The sequence below is a fragment of the Manihot esculenta genome, chromosome 2 (assembly GCF_001659605.2).
Source record: "Manihot esculenta cultivar AM560-2 chromosome 2, M.esculenta_v8, whole genome shotgun sequence".
NCBI lineage: Eukaryota > Viridiplantae > Streptophyta > Magnoliopsida > Malpighiales > Euphorbiaceae > Manihot > Manihot esculenta.
The window spans coordinates 23,099,780-23,118,105 of record NC_035162.2 but is presented as its reverse complement, the minus strand read 5'-3'; the positions used below and the strand labels follow the sequence as shown (position 1 = coordinate 23,118,105).

The window sequence follows — 18,326 nt, the reverse complement described above, 5'->3', positions numbered from 1 at the left end:
AAGGAGGGAGGCTATGGAGATTGACTAGTCTAGAGATGACAGCATGGGTATAGGCAGATTTGAGGAAGGTATGGGAGAGTCGCAGGGAGGCGCTCAGGCCTCAGGTTTTAGCTATCCAGCCTTTCCGCAGGACCCATAGTATCCGATGGGAGGTATGTCGGAGTACTCTAGTTTTGTCCCATATCCTCCTTACATGCCATATATGCCTTATCCTCCTTATTATCCACCATATCCTATGTATCCACTTTCCCCTACCCATCCAAGTGCAGCACACCTAGAGCTAAATGACCCAGTACCACCACCACCAGAACTAGTAGCCCCTGTTGTTGACAGACATCAACCTAGCTCATCTGGAGGTAAAGTGCAAATGACGGAGTACTTGAAATTGGATGCTCCTAAATATAACACGGGAGATGATCCATTTGAATACCTCAGATCAGTTAGGATGATAACCAGTGAATTAGGAGCTGATGATAGTAGAGCCATTGAGATGGCAGGGTTTACACTTAAATGCAAGAAGGCCAGAGAATGGTTCAAGAATTATGTGGAACCCAGGATGGACAGTATGTCTTGGGGAGAGTTCGCCAATGAGTTTGTAGGGTGAGCTTTTCCTGACAGCTCCAGGGAGATGAAAGTAATAGAGTTCGAACAGTTAAGACAGACAGATGAGATGAGTGTTGATGACTTCACGGATAAGTTCCTGGATTTGCTTCAGTATGTGGGTCAAGCCTATGATACTGATCAGAAGAAGGCAAGGAGATATACTATGAGACTGCATCCCAGGTATTCTTCCTTGATTCTTCCTGCAGAAAAGGAAAGTTTCCACACTATAGTGGACGCAGCCAGGAAAATGGAAGCAAGTGTCAATATTCAGAGACAGTCAAAGGCACAGGCTTCGAGTTCTAAGGCCCCTAGTTCAGCACCCTCAGGCAGCAAGAGATGGGATAGAGCAAAAGGAACAAAGAGTAAGTTCTGGAATAAAGTCAAGTCAGGTCTGGGAATAGGTAGTGGCTCAAGCTCTGGCACAGCTCCAGTATGTAGAAGATGTGGAAGACCACATGGAGGAGCTTGTCGGTTGGGATCTACAGCTTGTTTTAGATGTGGACAGGAAGGGCATATTGCTCGGGATTGTCCTCAGGTGACTTTTGCACCATCCCAGCAGATGAGTTCAGGCAGTGTGGTACAGCCAGTTGTACAGCCAGTAGCTCCAGTCATGCCTCAGAGTAGTGGCAGAGGTAGAGGGAGAGGGGCAGCCTCTACTTCCGCAGCAGGTTCCCGAGGTGGAAATCCGGTAGCCCCAGCACGGATTTTCACTATGAGACAGGAGGAGGCTAACACGTCGAACACAGTGGTGTCAGGTAATCTCATCATTGGGTGTTCCGATGTGTATGCTTTGATGGACCCCGGTGCTTCTCATTCCTTTATTGCTTCGAGAGCCATAGAGAGATTGGGTTTGATCAGTTCTGAGTTAGAGTATCCTCTCTGGGTCAGTGGACCTAAGTGCGACCCATCGGTGGCAGTGTCAGTCTGTCGTTTTAGTCCAGTGTTCATAGAGGGTAGATGCCTTCCAGCTGACCTTGTGGTTCTAGACTTGACAGATTTTGATGTCATTCTAGGGATGGATTGGCTATCTGCATATAGTGTTACTTTGGACTGTAGAGAGAAGATAGTGAGGCTCAGAGACCAGGATGGGTCAGAATGTGTCTTCAGAGGAGACAAGAGAGGTACACCCAGAGGTTTGATTTCAGCCCTTCAGGCTCGTCGTTTGCTTAGGAGGGGTTGTCAGGGGTTTCTAGCTCATGTGAGAGAGCTAGACAGTCAGGTTAGGGAACCAGCCACAGTACCAGTAGTCCGAGAGTTTCCAGATGTTTTTCCAGACGAACTTCCAGGACTACCACCTGGTAGGGAGATAGAGTTTGAAATTGAATTGCTGCCTGGTACCAGACCTATCTCTATTCCTCTACAGGATGGCGCCAGCAGAGTTAAAAGATTTAAAAGAGCAGTTGCAGGATTTGGTAGATAAGGGTTTCATCCGCCCTAGTACCTCACCTTGGGGTGCTCCAGTGCTCTTTGTCAGAAAGAAGGACGGATCCCTCAGACTTTGTATCGACTACAGACAGTTGAACAAGGTCACTACCAAGAATAGGTACCCTCTACAGAGGATTGATGATCTCTTTGACCAGCTAGCTGGAGCAGGTTGTTTCTCTAAAATAGATCTGAGATCCGGGTATCATCAGTTGAGAGTCAGCGAAGCAGATGTGCCAAAGACAGCTTTCAGGACCAGATATGGGCATTATGAGTTCTTAGTGATGCCATTCGGGTTGACTAACGCCCCTGCAACATTCATGGATCTCATGAACAGAGTTTTCAGTGAGTTTCTGGATCACTTTGTCATTGTTTTCATCGATGATATTTTAGTGTATTCCAGAGATGCAGAGGAGCATGCCCAGCATCTGAGGATAGTTCTGCAGACACTGAGAGAGCATGGTTTGTATGCCAAGTTCTCAAAGTGTGAGTTTTGGTTGAGGAGCATTTCCTTCTTGGGACATGTGGTATCAGCAGAGGGTATTGAGGTAGACCCCAAGAAGATAGAGGCTGTAGCTAACTGGCCCAGACCCACTACAGTGACTGAGATTAAAAGTTTTCTGGGACTGGCAGGTTACTACAGGAGGTTCATTCAGAACTTCTCAAAGATAGCGGCTCCTATGACCAAACTGACTCAGAAGAACCAGAAGTTTATCTGGTCAGACCAGTGTGAAGAGAGCTTTGAGGAGCTTAAGAGGAGATTGACAACGGCACCAGTGTTAGCTCTGCCTGTTAGTAATGAGGATTTCACAGTGTTCTGTGATGCATCTCGAGTGGGATTGGGCTGTGTTTTGATGCAGAGTGATAGGGTGATAGCTTATGCTTCTAGATAGTTGAAGAAGCACGAGTTGAATTACCCTACCCATGACCTTGAGATGGCAGCAGTGATTTTTGCACTCAAGATGTGGCGGCATTACCTCTATGGGGTTAAATGCGAAATCTTCACCGATCATAAGAGTTTACAGTACATCTTGAGTCAGAGAGAGCTGAATTTGAGGCAGAGAAGATGGGTAGAATTGCTCAGTGATTATGATTGTACGATCCAGTATCATCTGGGTAAGGCGAATGTTGTGGCAGACGCCCTAAGCCGGAAGTCACTAGGCAGTTTATCCCATATAGCAGCAGAGCGAAGACCAGTCGTGATGGAGCTGTACAAGCTCTTAGCAGAGGGGTTACAGCTAGAGTTGTCTGGTACAGGTGCGTTGATAGCACAGATGAGAGTGACACCTGTGTTTCTGGAGCAAATAGCTCAGAAACAGCACGAGGACCCAGAGTTGATGAAAATTGCCAGGACTGTTCAGTCAGGCAACAGTGCAGAGTTCATATTTGACAGCAAAGGGATCTTTCGCTATGGGAGTCGACTTTGTGTACCAGATAGGAGCAGTCTGAAGGAAGACATTATGAGGGAAGCTCATAATGCGAGGTATAGTGTTCACCCAGGAGCCACCAAGATGTACCAGGATCTGAAAAGGGTTTATTGGTGGCCAGCCATGAAGAAAGAAGTGGCGCAATTTATGACAGCTTGTGAGGTTTGCCAGAGGGTGAAACTAGAACATCAGAAACCAGTTGGAATGCTTAATCCACTGCCGATTCCAGAGTGGAAATGGGAGAACATAGCTATGGATTTTGTAGTGGGTTTACCAGCAACGTCCAACAGGATAGACTCTCTATGGGTGATTGTGGACAGACTCACGAAATCTGCTCATTTTCTTCCAGTACGGAGTAACTATTCTGTGGATAAGTTGGCACAGGTCTATCTAGATGAGATAGTGAGATTACATGGAGTTCCAATGTCTATCGTCTCAGACAGAGGACCTCAGTTTACTTCTAGATTTTGGCGAAGTCTACAGAGTGCGATGGGCACAAGGTTGGATTTTAGCACTGCTTTCCACCCACAGACTGATGGACAGTGAGAGAGGACCATCCAGACCATAGAAGATATGCTTCGACTGTGTGTGTTAGATTTTGGCGGTTCTTGGAGGCAGCATCTACCTCTGGTGGAGTTTGCCTATAATAACAGCCATCATGCTAGCATAGGGATGGCTCCTTATGAAGCATTATATGGGAGGAAGTGCAGATCCCCTGTTTGCTGGGAAGAGGTAGGAGAGAAGGCTCTTGCAGGGCCAGAGTTAGTAGAGATTACGAGTAGAGTGGTGCCCATGATCAGAGAGAGAATCAGAACAGCTCAGAGTAGACAGAAAAGTTATGCAGACGTTCGCAGAAAGCAGTTAGAGTTTCAAGAGGGTAATATGGTATTGCTGAAGGTGTCTCCAATGAAAGGAGTGGTTCGTTTTGGAAAGAAGGGTAAGTTAGCCCCACGATACATTGGACCCTTTGAGATTTTGCAGAGGATCGGAAATGTGTCGTATAAGCTGGATTTACCTCCTTCGATGGAGAGCATTCACTCGATATTTCATGTTTCTATGCTCCGGCAGTTTGTGTCAGATCCGAATCAGGTTTTGAGTGAGCCTGAGGTGGAGATTCTTACAGATCTCACCTATATAGAGCAGCCAGTACGGGTTCTAGACACACAGATCAGATAGCTAAGGAACAAGGAGATTCCGATGGTGAAAGTTCTATGGAACCACCATAATCTCGAAGAATGTACCTGGGAGACGCGGGAGTCTATGCTCCAGCAATATCCATATTTGTTTTGAGGTTAATTTCCACCTTTTTATGTGTTTGTTTTCGGAACATTCGAGGACGAATGTTCTTAAGGGGGGAGAATGTCATACCCGGCTAGAGTCCGGCATCGGAATTCTACTTTCCGGTGGAGTCCGGGATGTCGGAAGTCTCTAGAAGGGTTCGAATTATGTTTTTCTAACATGTTTTGATATGGTCATAGTTTTAAAGCATAAGGAACTGAGTTTTTGAGTGAAATGAACCAAGGCAGAAAAGCCAGGTTCGGCCGCCGAATATGCATGGCTTTCGGTTTCACGATAGGCCGCCGAAGGTGGTCTGGCCAGCCACCTATAAAAGGCCCTCAGTCTGTTGAAAGGATAAGGCACGCCGCTTCCTTTCGATTTCTGAGGTGAGACTCTGTCTGTCTTGAGTATTTCTTCATGTTTTCATTAAATCATGCAAAGATTTGATTGAGGTTTATGTTATTTGAAGGTTTTGAGCTTAAAACTCAAAGTTGTGAAGTTTGGAGAGTTTGAAGGAGAGTTGATTCAAAACTTCACGTTAGGATCGTTCATCTTCTTGGTTTCAAGAGGTAAGTGAAGATCCGGAGCTTTTTTTTATGTTTTCTGAAGGTTTTATAAGGTTTGGGGAGAGAGTTGCATGAATAGGGTTATTTGTGAGGTTTTGATGATTTTGTGAGTAAAGCTTGTTTATGTGTTGTATGTGTTGTGTGTTTGGGGGTTTAAGGCAGTTTCTGACCCCTTTGAGCATATACATGAGTGTATGCAAGTTGAGGAATTAAGGTGGTTGAGTTTGAGAGAGTTTTGGTGCTTTTGGCAAGAGGCAGAGCAAGTTTCTGCCTTGCGGATGAACTCAGGTTCGGCCGCCGAAGGTACATTCGGCCGCCGAACCCATGAGGAGGTGGCTTCGGCTGCCCAAGCTTGCCCCCGAGCTTTTTGACTTTCGGCTCTGGAGGGAAGTTCGGCCGCCGAAGGTGCCGCCGAAGGTTAGAGACTTTCGTCTCTAGAGTGCCTTTTAGCCTCCGAAACTTGCCCCCGAAAGGGTTCGGCTGCCGAAAGTTGAGATTCGGCCGCCGAAGGTGTATGAGTTTCGTCTCTGGAGAGGACATTTGGCCGCCGAACTTGCCGCCGAAAGTGTTCTGTCCAGCTTTCCTTTGCATGCTTTGCATGGAAGTTAGAGTGAGTTTAAGGGGATTCTTGGGGAGTTTAATAGAGTTGTTCATAAGCTAGTTTGGTCCCTCATTTGAGTTTATCTGTATCTATACAGACCAGAGGAACCAGAGAGAGCAGCAGTGAGTTCTACTCCAGAGTTTTCAGAGCCTGCAGAGTCAGTCCAGTTAGCCAGAGGTGAGTGGAATTAAACTTAATTCTTTTACTTGCGAAATGGAATGTTTTAGCATCTGTCATGCATCATGGGTATGCAGTAGGTTGTTTGCATTAGAATTCACGAATATGTCGCATTGCATAGTTATTTGTTGATGTGGGTGAATGCTGAATGATCCAATAGTCTCTAAGAGAAGTCCAGGAGCCTCTGACTATGCCCTGGCAGGTATAGAGAAGTCCAGGAGCCTTTGACTACGCCCTGGCAGGTATAGTAAAGTCCAGGAGCCTTTGACTACGCCCTGGCAATGGTAAGTACAGAGGTGTTATATACACATATACATATATGATAGGAAGACCAGGTGCTCGATTCTACGCCCTGGCACAGAGTTACCGGGACTATGTGGTGACAGGTTTACCCTTGATGTGAAGTGTATGTGATATGGTGCATTCCATGAGATCATATTTGAATGAGATGTTTTACTGTTCTACTCACTGGGCTATAGAGCTCATCCCACTCCCTTAACCCCAGTTTTGCAGGTTCAGTGTCCAGTGTACAGGGACAGTCCAGCAGAGGTCAGCAAGAGGGAAGAGCTGTGTAATAGACTATCGTGGACATGTAAATTTAAAGAGATGTAACAGTTGTGTATAAAGTTAGAGTTGTGCTTGACTTAGTTATTATTGTGTTGTATATCTTTTGTATACATGGTTTGTTCAGAGAACTGTTTTACAGAGTATGTGAAAAACCAGGCTTAACAGGTATGAATTAACCCATCTAGAGCAAGCTCTAGTCGGGGGTACAAAGTACAGAGTACAGAGTACAGAGTACAGAGTACAGAGTACAGAGATAGTGCATGCACAGGTTAAGCCCTGATCCAGAGAAAAGTTTTTATTTTTTCACAAAAATGTATGACCATGTATGAGCTTTTACAGGTACACAGAGAGTATAGCAGGCTTGCTACGGGTTTTGGCGGCCTTAAGCCGACCTGAATCCTAGCGCCGGTGACGGTCCATTTTGGGGTCGTTACAAAACAGCAACTGCACCAAATCTGAAAGCTCTACCAGGACACCTCAAATACGCCTACTTGGGGGCTGGAAAAACACTTCCAGTCATAATTTCCAATCAGTTGAGCCAAGAAGAAAAAGAAAGCCTCCTAAAGGTATTGAGGAAACACAAGAAAGCAATTGGGTGGACCTTGGAGGACATTAAAGGCACCTCAAGACCATTCGGTGGAGGCTCATCTCACCAGAATCGAAGACAGGATGCAGCATATGGAGCGCCTGCTACAACTGCTGATGGACAATTTTCTGCACGCAGACCATCATCACCAGTGATTTGGCCGAGTGATTTGCCCAAATCACTTGACCAAATCACCCACTGGCCAGGAAGTCCCTTTCTCTCTTCTTTTCCTTTATATGTTTTACATTGAGGACAATGTTTGAACTAGGTGTGGGGGTACTGGGGGAATATTTTTGCACTGTTTGCACTATCTTTTGCTTTCTTTTTGTTTCTTTTTCCATCTTTTTACCCTATTACACACACCAAAAATTTTTTTCTTTCACACATTTTTTCTTTTGCACACATCTTTCACTTTTACACATACACACAGAATTTTGTTTTAGCCTATTGCTCTACTCAGCATAGATGACAAAGTTAAAAGAACTTCCTATCTCATGACCCCATTAAATTTTCCAACCCTTTAAGCCTAAATTGAATCAATTACAGTATGTTACCTTCACCTAGAAAGTTTTTCTCTTGAATTGAATCTTTAAATCTGCTGAGGTTAAGGGAAATAAAAATACAAATACATGCGAATAAAAAGTTAGTGTAACTCCCTATGAGCTGATTTGCCCAAACTGTTATGAAAAGAAAAGAAAAAGAAAAACCAGTACAAAGCACAAATCATAAACTTGTTCCAATGGTCAAATAAGCTATGAACAGAGCTAGTAGCCACTTGAACAAGTGACTAATTGAGTAACCAGGGGTGGGTATCACCAATATGCACCTTCGCGTAAAAAGATTGGTGACTTTTTCAGGCAAGGATAAGAATAAGTGCTGCTGAATAAAAAAGTGTGTTTAAGAAAGGGCAAGTTACTCTTAGGGGTTGCATCAAGCTTAAAATAAAAGAATAAGCATGATTGAACCAAAAACATTTCTCTTGGCCACGGTAGGTGAAAGGAAACAAGGAAAGGAGAGGACAACCTAGGTGCATGTACTCTATACTGTGATACTTCAGTTTAGTAGTCTAGGGGGGCTGATTAAGTGGTACTTAGGCTCAAAAGAAAAAGGAGCTTGATTGACTAAGTTATTTGTTGCTTGAGGACAAGCAAAAAGCTAGGTGTGGGGGTATTTGATCAAACATAATTTAGCCACATCTTTATTATCTTTATCACTGCTTAATTACACATTTTACAGCTTAATTTATGGTTTTTGTCATGTTTTTACAGAAAAGGAAGAAAATAGAAAGTTGGAGAAAAAGTGCAGAAAAAGCTGGAAAAGTGATTGGGTCAAAGTGATTTAGCCAAATCACTACCCAAATCAAGCTGAAGCAGAAAACTGGGACTGACTCACAGGGAGCGATTGGGGCAAGCGATTTGGAAAAATCACTGCCCAAATCAAAATGACAACAGAGGCAGACAGCAGCGCGGGAAAGAGGCAAATTTCAAATTTCAAAAGCATTGAAGTCCTATCCTACTTCAAACACTTCAAGATCAATTCTAGGACATCTCCAAGAGTCACTCCCAAAGATAGACTCCCTCAAGAAGAAGATTTATTCACAAGTAAATACAAAAGCAAAGAGGAGATTAAAGACTACAAAAAGACCAATCCATACTAGGATTCCAAATCCTAAGTGGATTAGGATTCTTCACCTATAAAAGGAGGCAACCCCAAACCAGCAAAAGGCCATTAGTTCCTCTGCAGAATCTCAGCATCTTTGGAAATTCTGCAGAAAACACAGCAGCTTATCTCCTTTTTCCATTTTTCTTTTCTTTTTGTGTTTTTGTCCACCATGAGTGGCTAAACAATTCTCCTTTCTAGTTGAAATTGGAAATTTCAGATTTGTGATGAATTGGGAGATTTAATACTCCATTATTAAACTCTTGTTTATTTTCAATATTTATGCAACTTGATCTTTCTATAAATTATTGCTTTGCTTTTAGAATCAATTAAGGCTTGTTGCTTTTAATTGCATGAGTAATGAATTGTTTGAATGATTTAGGTCTGCAATTGCGTAGATTGTTTAAACACAAGTACAATCAGTTGCATAATCTAAACTTGACCACGCGGCTGGCAAGGTTAGAGTTGGGTTTCTCTAAGTCCTAATGTAGTTAACAGTTGTTCGATGCTAAAAGCCCCAAGGACGTTCCTTGGCAACTTGTTAACTAGAGTTTGATTAGCGAACGTTTCTTAATCAAACTAAAACTAAGGAGGAATTTGGATTGTGAGAAGCGTCTTCCACGTCCTAAACTAACTTATTGAAACAAATAAGAGTATCAAAAAGTCAATGATCAATTCGAAACAAACTGAAATTCATCCATGCTTGAACTAGAATCCTTTTCCCATTGAAATTCTTATCCTTTTAAATTATTGCTTCCTCTTGCTATTTAGTATTAACTCATCAAATCAAAATCCCCTCTTTTAATTATTTGTTATTTACTTGTCCAAGTCATTATTAGGAAAATCTGTAGTGTCAAATCCCTGTGGTTCGACCCTATTGCCACTATCTACAAGTTAATTATTGATTGTTTAATAGGTTTATTTTTGACGGCTTCGACAACCGCTATCACCTACAAAATAGAAAAGTATCTCGAAATATGTTAGGCCAATATAACCCACATTCAAGGATCTTTAGGGCTGTTTTGCGTGGACCAAAATGTCCTCCACATCCGTATGAGTGGCAGAAGGCTAGGACAGAAGAAATCTCTTAATCAGGGATGCATCTATGTATCAATTGGTCTGCACAATGCTTCCATAGGTAAGGTTCATCCCATACATAATACCTTGCATCTTTCTTGATCTTGTCTCTCATGTATTTAGGCAAATCAGTAGGTAAATCACCTGTAGCTAGGTAATTTACTATATTAGTATACCATGGTTCTTCTTCTTGGACGGCAAACAGGTGCTCATTAGGGAAGGTTTCATTGATGGGGCAGGTCTCCATTTCTAAGGGTATTCTGCTGAGGTGATCAGCTACAAGGTTTTCCTTCCCCTTCTTGTCACGGATTTCCAGATCAAATTCCTGTAACAACAGTATCCAGCGTACCAGCCTTGGTTTTGCTTCTTTTTTCTTGACCAAATACCTCAATGCAGCATGATCTGAGTAGACAATCACCTTTGTCCCAAGTAGATAAGACATAAACTTCTCTAATGCAAACACTACGGCCATCAACTCTTTTTCTGTGGTGGAGTAATTACATTGTGCTGCATCTAAAGTGCGTGAGGCATAGTGAATGACATGAGGAGAGTTACCTATGCGCTGTCCCAACACTGCACCTACAGCAAAGTTGCTGGCATCACACATAATCTCAAATGGAAGGGTCCAGTCAGGAGGCTGGATGATTAGGGCAGTGACTAACAATGATTTGATCAAATCAAAGGCTGTTCTGCAGCTTTCATCAAAGTCAAATTGTACGTCTTATTGAAGTAGTCTGCACAAAGGCTGAGTTATCTTGAAAAAATCTTTGTTGAACCTCCGGTAGAAACCAGCATGGCCAAGGAATGAGTGAATCTCCCGAATGTTGGTTGGATAGGGCAGGCCCTTGATGGTGTCTACTTTAGCTTTATCTACCTCTATCCCTTTTGCTGAAACAATGTGGCCTAGGATTAGACCGTGGTTGACCATGAAGTGACACTTCTCGTAGTTTAAGACCAGATTTGTCTCCAAGCATCTTTGAAGTATCTTCTCCAAATTGGCTAGGCATTCATTGAAAGAGTTGCCATACACCGTGAAATCATCCATAAAGACTTCAATAATCTTCTCCACATAGTCAGAAAAAATACTCATCATGCACCGTTGGAAGGTGGCTGGTGCATTGCAAAGGCCGAAGGGCATCATCCTAAATGCGAAGGTGCTAAATGGACAGGTGAAAGTGGTCTTTTCTTGATCTTCAGGTGTAACAAGGATTTGATAAAATCCCGAATATCCATCTATACAGCAGTAGTGGCTTTTTCCTGCAAGTCTCTCAAGCATTTGGTCCATGAAGGGCAAGGGAAAGTGGTCCTTCCTTATGGCTGAATTGAGTTTCCTATAGTCCATGCACACTCTCCACCCATTTTGCACACGAGTGGGTACAAGCTCTCCTTCAGAATTAGGGACAATAGTAATACCAATCTTCTTTGGTACTACATGGATAGGACTCACCCATTTGCTGTAAAAAATAGGGTAGATGACCCCAGTGTCTAAGAGCTTCACTATTTCTTTCTTCACAACCTCCATCATTGGGGGATTCAGCCTTATTTGAGCTTCACGGACAGGTTTGCACTCCTCCTCCATGAGTATTCAGCGCATGCATGTTGATAGGGAGATGCCCTTTATATCTTCCAAGGTCCACCCAATTGCTTTCTTTCATTTTCTCAACACCTCCAGGAGGCTTTCCTCTTCTTGCTGGCTCAACTGATTGGAAACTATGACCGGAAGTATTTTTCCAGCCCCCAAGTATGCGTATTTGAGGTGCTCTGGTAGCTGTTTCAGATCTGGTGCAGTTGTTGTCTGATCTGGGCTTGCTGTCTGCTCATCGATTTGGGCAGATTATCTGCTGTTTGTCCAGATGATCCATTCAAATCACCCTTAGTCATGTCTGTCTGTCCCAGTGATTTGGGCAAGTCAGGATCTGCCTGTTTTGATGATTTGGTCAAATCATCCGCAACCAGTAAGGTACAACATGCTGTCTCCCCTGCATTTGTCTTGGTGTTGCTGCTGTCCATGTCTTCTTGCCTGTATAAGCCAGAATTAAGTAAGTCATCTTGATCAAAATCAAAGATTTCTTGACTTAAATCATCAATAATATCAAGGCCATAAATAGGAGAAACATCATTGGGAAATTTCATGGTATCATAAACATTAAACTTGATAACTTCCCCTTCAAACTCCATAGTCAATGTGCCATCATGCATATCAATTTTGATTCTGGCTGTGCTCAAGAATGGTCTTCCAAGTAGGATGTCGGAGGTGGTGTTGCTCTTATCTTCCTCCATGTCGATTACATAAAAATCTGCTGGGAAGACTAGTTGGTCAACTTGTACCAACACATCTTCTAGAACTCCCTTGGGGTAGACAACAGATCGATCGGCCAATTAGATCACTATGCTGGTGCCTTTGAGTGTACCTGCATTTAACAAGTTAAAGATGGAAAGGAGCATAACATTAATTGATGCCCCAAGGTCACACATGGCCTTCTTTATCCCCAATTTGCCTAACTTGCATGAAACTGCGAACATTCCTCTATCCTTGCATTTGGTTGGGAGCTTCCTTTGAATGAAAGCCGAGACACACTCCCCCACACTTACCTTTTCACGTTCAGCAAGTTTCCTTCGGTTGGTGCATAGCTCTTTGAGAAATTTAGCATACCTTGGTATTTGTTTGACAGCATCTAGTAGAGGTATGTTGATTTCCACCTTGCGGAGTGTCTCAAGTATTTCTTTTTCCTCTTTTTCCTTCTGGGATCTTGCAAATCTTCTTGGGAAGGGGGGAGGTACCTTAAATTTCTCCACTGGTTGCTGGTCTGCCTTAGTTTGTTTGGAGCTGGATTCTGCCTGGGTCGTTGATTTGGGCGAATCAACTTCTGCCTTCTCTGGAGATTTGGGCAGATCGTCTCTGCTGGGCAATTCAGTCTGCCCATCGATTGGGTCTATGATTTGGACAAATTGACACCCCTGATCATTTTCTGACAGATTCTCCTCAGTGACCTGTTTCTACATTTGCTCAGCCCTTCTCACTACAACATATTACATCTCTAGTTACGATACGTAGCTACAAAAAAAATTATTATGGCTAATATATTTATTTTATTACGGCTAAAAACCTATTGTGGCTAATTTAAACTATTTAGTAACAAAAATGCAACAATTATAACTAATATGTATTTTTTGTTTTATTTTATATATAATGTAACTATTTGTTGACTATTTGGCACAATTAATTTTAGCTACAAAGTAATATCATAGCTAATAGATATAATAGCTATAAATTTAATTTTTTATAACAATTACTACTATTGTAGTTACAACACATTAATATTATAGGTAATAATTTTAATAGCCACGAAACTAATATGATTGTAGTAATAATTATTTTATTAGCTACAGTTTATTAGTCATTACAAAAAATTTGTGGCAGAAACATAAAAATATTAATCATGTAATTATGTTTGTCATAACTATTACTAAATCATTAGCCACAACATCGTAGCTAAATGAATTGTATGAGTACTATGATACTTTAGTTATAATTATCAAAGAGTCATGGAATTAGCTATCAAATTAGCCACAATTATATAAATACGATAGAATACTATAACTAATAAAATAATTTGGAGAATTACTCTGAGGTCCTCTAGGTATTATATATTGATTTATCAAGTTCAAAAAATATGCTTAGAGATTCTAAAAAATTTCATATAATATGTTTTTTTTTTTGTCTCTCAATCAATTTTTCTTCTATTGTCCATTTGTTTAGATAGAAAAGTTATTGAGAATTATTCTCTAACTTAAAAAGTTACATATTAATGAATCAATTTTAGTTATAATTATCAATTTTAGTTTTATTTTAATTGAAAATTTGAATAAATAATTTCTAATAGATAACAAGTTTGTTTATAATATATAAGTATAATATTTTGGGGTAAAAAAAGCATTGTTATTTATTTTACACCCATCATTTCTTTTTTAATGTTTAGACACTGTCGTTTATTTTGCACCCGATTGTTTCTTTTTTTATTGTTCTTGTCTTTAAACTAATTAAAGTGAATAATTAAAGTTTTATTTTAATTGAATATTTGAATAAATGATTACTAATGAATAAAAAGTTTGTTTATAATGTATAAGTATAATATTTTGGGGTATGAAAGGCACTGTCGTTTATTATGCGTCCCATCTTTTTTTTTAATGTTCTTGACTTTAAACTAATTTAAGTAAAGAATTAAAGTTTTATTTTAATTGAATATTTGAATAAATGATTACTAATGAATAACAAGTTTGTTTATAATGTATGAGTATAATATTTTGGGGTATGAAAGGCACTGTTGTTTATTGTGCGTCCCATCTTTTTTTTTTAATGTTCTTGACTTTAAACTAATTTAAATAAAGAATTAAAGTTTTATTTTAATTGAATATTTGAATAAATGATTACTAATGATTAACAATATAATATTTTGGAATAAGAAATGCACTGTCGTTTATTGTGCGCCACATTATTTCTTTTTTAATGTTATTGACTTTAAACTAATTAAAGTGAACAATTAAAGTTTTATTTTAAATGAATATTTGAATAAATAATTACTAATAATTATTATATTTTGTTTATAATGTATAAGTATAATATCTTAGGGTAAGCAAGTCATTGTCATTTATTTTGGCCTCCATTGTTTCTTTTTTAATTTTCTTGACTTTAAACTAATTAAAGTTAACCATTAAAGTTTTATTTTAATTGAATATTTGAATAAATGATTACTAATAAATAACATTTTTGTTTATAATGTATGAGTGTAACATTTTGGGGTAAGAAAGGCACTATCGTTTATTTTGCATCCCATCTTTTTTTTAATGTTCTTGGCTTTAAACTAATTTAAGTAAAGAATTAAAGTTTTATTTTAATTTCCAGGAATCGTTTTTTTTATCTAGTACCGCTTTCTTTTAGGAATCAGTTTCAGAACCGGTACTACACACCCTTAGTAACATGAACTTTACACTGCCATATGCTTAAAGGTGAGCATTTTATAACCATCACCGTGACCAATTAGCAAATTTGGAAATTATGGTAATTGAAAATTTCTTACGGAATTACTAATTACTGAACATAATTACTAATCGGTAACCAAAAAACCAAAATTCTTTATCCACAATATATAAATTAAATTTATACTAAAATTATTCCAAATTTTTAACCAACGATTTAACACCTTTAGGGTCTTATTCCATCAAAAAACACAATTATGCCAAATTTGGCACACTTAAAATTTTCTTTTTACATACTTGAATTTTTTTTACCTACATATTTGTATTTTGCGTATAAATTAATTTTGAATTTTTTTTTTGAAAATAAATTTATTTTGATGTTAAAAATACAGCTCTACAAAGGTGTGGTCATGATTTTTTTCTTTTAAAAAAATTCATAACGTTGATTTTGAATTTGCTTAAACAAATTAAAATTATTTTATTTTGCTTATTTAATTAAAAATATAAAATATTTTAATTACAAAAAAGTAAAAATAAATAATATTATATTAATTAATAAAGGAAACCCTATCAATTAGTGGCGGCAATATAATGATAAGCTTGCTAATATATATATTTTTGGCTTGAGGGGAATGAAAACCTTAAAATTAAAAATTCCCTCCCTACAGCCGCTACTGATTCATTCTCACTCATGATTCATTCAGTTTTCAATTTCTGTCCACTATCAAAAGGAGAAGCTCCCACTATCAAATCCAATCAGGTACGTTTAAAATTACAAAAGCCTTAAAATTAATGTTTCATTGTAATTGTTCTAGGTTAAACACGTGAAAGGCATCTGATATTTACTTTTCATTCATTTTTCATCTGTTAAAAAGCTTTGATTCACTATTTTTATATTAATTTATCCTCTGTGTGTAATATTTAATTTTTTCCATAAAGCAGAAGCAAACATCATGGCTCGACGATGCAAGTTGCGGAAAGGGAATTCCATCAATATTAACTTGGAAAATGAGACTGAAAACAATGTTAACCAGAACTTTCAAGAAACTCAAGAGTTACACCAAAATGAGGCTTCAAATTTTCAAGGTAAATAATATTTATGTGATTTATAAATTTTAAGTTGTTTTCGTAAATAATTAGATGGCTAACTTCAATTTTTTTTTAGGGAATACTAGTCAGAAGACAATGAGGTATCATTATGAAGGCCATTTTATATTTTCACCAAATAGAATATATGAAAATGGTAGGTTCATGGAGAAACCTAATTTTGATGTTAATTTCATCTCATTTTTTGATATATTGGATGACTTGAAAAAGGATTGTGGATTTGATGTTATAAAAAGAGATAAATTTTATTACTTGAAGGCTGATAAAGCTCTTAGTGATCTTCATGCATTGATAGAGGTTAAAGATGATACAGATGTGAAAAATATGATGGATAGTTATAAGAAGTTCCCTTCGAAACCCATTGATATATACAATCTATTTCGAGATTATGATATTTTATCAAATGGACTTGGTGACGAGCTACCCGCAGTTACGGTTGATCACACTTCTAATCAACTTCAAAATCCAAATGCAACTGCAGCAACAGGTTTACTCATTTAATTTTATTTAAACAATTGATTATGTTTACTTGTTCTATGTACAGAAATTCTTGTTATTATATGATTATTGTTTTACTTTTGTTTTAAAATAGGTTCCAATACAATTAAAAGAAAAACTAGAGGACCAACACGATGCTTGAAAATCATACAATTGGAGAATGGGCAAAAATTGCCAGTAGAATTTGATGAAGATGATCAAGCTATTGGTGATAATGCTACTGCATTTGTTTGGTTTTTAGGACAAACTATTAGAAGTGTGTCGTGTTGTCCATTGCAAGTGAAACAATGGAATAAGATTACCGATGATAAGCTCAACCACATGTGGTCTACCATATTGGTACGAAAATTTATATTAAATTACATCCATTATAAAATGATTATAATTTTTTTAGTTCTATTAAGTATCATAATTTTTGTTTCTTACTTCTTTGCTAAAAGGAAAAGTTCACTTTTGAGTATTCTGATGCAAGAAAGGGAGCAATTTTCGGTCATATGAATGCATTATATAGGTATTATAGGCATAAGTTGAAGAAGAAGTACTTTGATTCAAAGGCAACTTATTCACTTCATCTCCGAAATAAGCCTAAGGATATGGATGTAAAAGATTGGAAGTATTTGGTTAATCTTTGGACAGAAAATGCATTTCAGGTATTAAAAATTCGTGTAAAATTTAATAATTTATTTTATATGAATTCAGTTTCTGTTAGCTAACATAAATTCTGAAAATTTTTCATTGTTTTTCTTTAGGAGAGAAGCAACAAAAATAAGACAAATAGATGCAAGCGTTCTATGCCGCCATACACGGGGACAAAAAGCTTTGCTCGGCTGAGAGATCATATGGTATGAGTTTGTTTTTATTTTATTAGTATTATAGTGTTTTTTATTAATTAAATGATACATAAATAATCCCTTTTTACTGCTGTCGTTTTGTGGACTATGGCTAGAAAGAAACAAAATAGTATTTGATAATTCTAGTTTAGAGCTTGACAAAGTTTACGATTTGATCTTTTATGGATCTTTTGTTTGGTTTAAGATGTGCCTAGCTTTCCTTATTCCTTAATCCAAATTCTTTTTAGTAGCTCAACAATCAAGAACTGGTCAACCTGTAATGGTATAAGCTAGCCGCTTGTTGTTGTTCTTTGTATTCTGCTATAACTCTCAAAGTTCTAATAAAAGCTATTTTTATCAAAATAATAATAATAATAATGCCTTTTGAAGTTCATATGATTGTTAGAACTTTTTGATATGCCATTTACTATTTTTTCTATAAATGCCTAATTAGACTCAGATTGCCGTTATTAACCTTCATTTTCCACATCAAAACAAATCTCCTTTTTCTTTATGCTCATTAAAGTTAAACATGACAATTTTTTAGTAGTATTAGATTAGACAGCAAACACCATTAATAACTCACTCATTTAATGGTGGAATTTGACCATGTTTAATATTCTAAATATAGGAATGAATTATGATTGGTCAACCCTATGAGCATCCAAACTTGTAGAGTAAATAATAATCAACAGTATTATGAATTTTAACGCTTGAATTGATATCATTAGCTGTAAAAATGTTAGCTCTTTTATACAAGTTTTGTTTATCTGCAGCATATTTGTAGTTAAGTCAATTGACTCTTTTACGGAAAATTTGGTTTTGCTTGAACTCAAATTTTTATTGATATAGATCTATGATAAACTAATACTAATTGTTATATTTATTTGAACAGAAGAAAAAAAATGAAAAAACACCTTCTCGCATAGAGCTTTTTCTTGAATCTACAAA

General features: G+C 38.2%; 1 long non-coding RNA gene across 1 annotated transcript; it reads left to right on the top strand.

The window, feature by feature from the left end:
• The first annotated feature begins 17,127 nt into the window (after positions 1-17,127).
• Positions 17,128-17,387, top strand: LOC110607287. The gene is made up of 2 exons (XR_002486700.2): positions 17,128-17,195; positions 17,295-17,387. It is a non-coding gene; the product is annotated as an uncharacterized LOC110607287 (long non-coding RNA).
• The last annotated feature ends 939 nt before the right edge of the window (positions 17,388-18,326 follow it).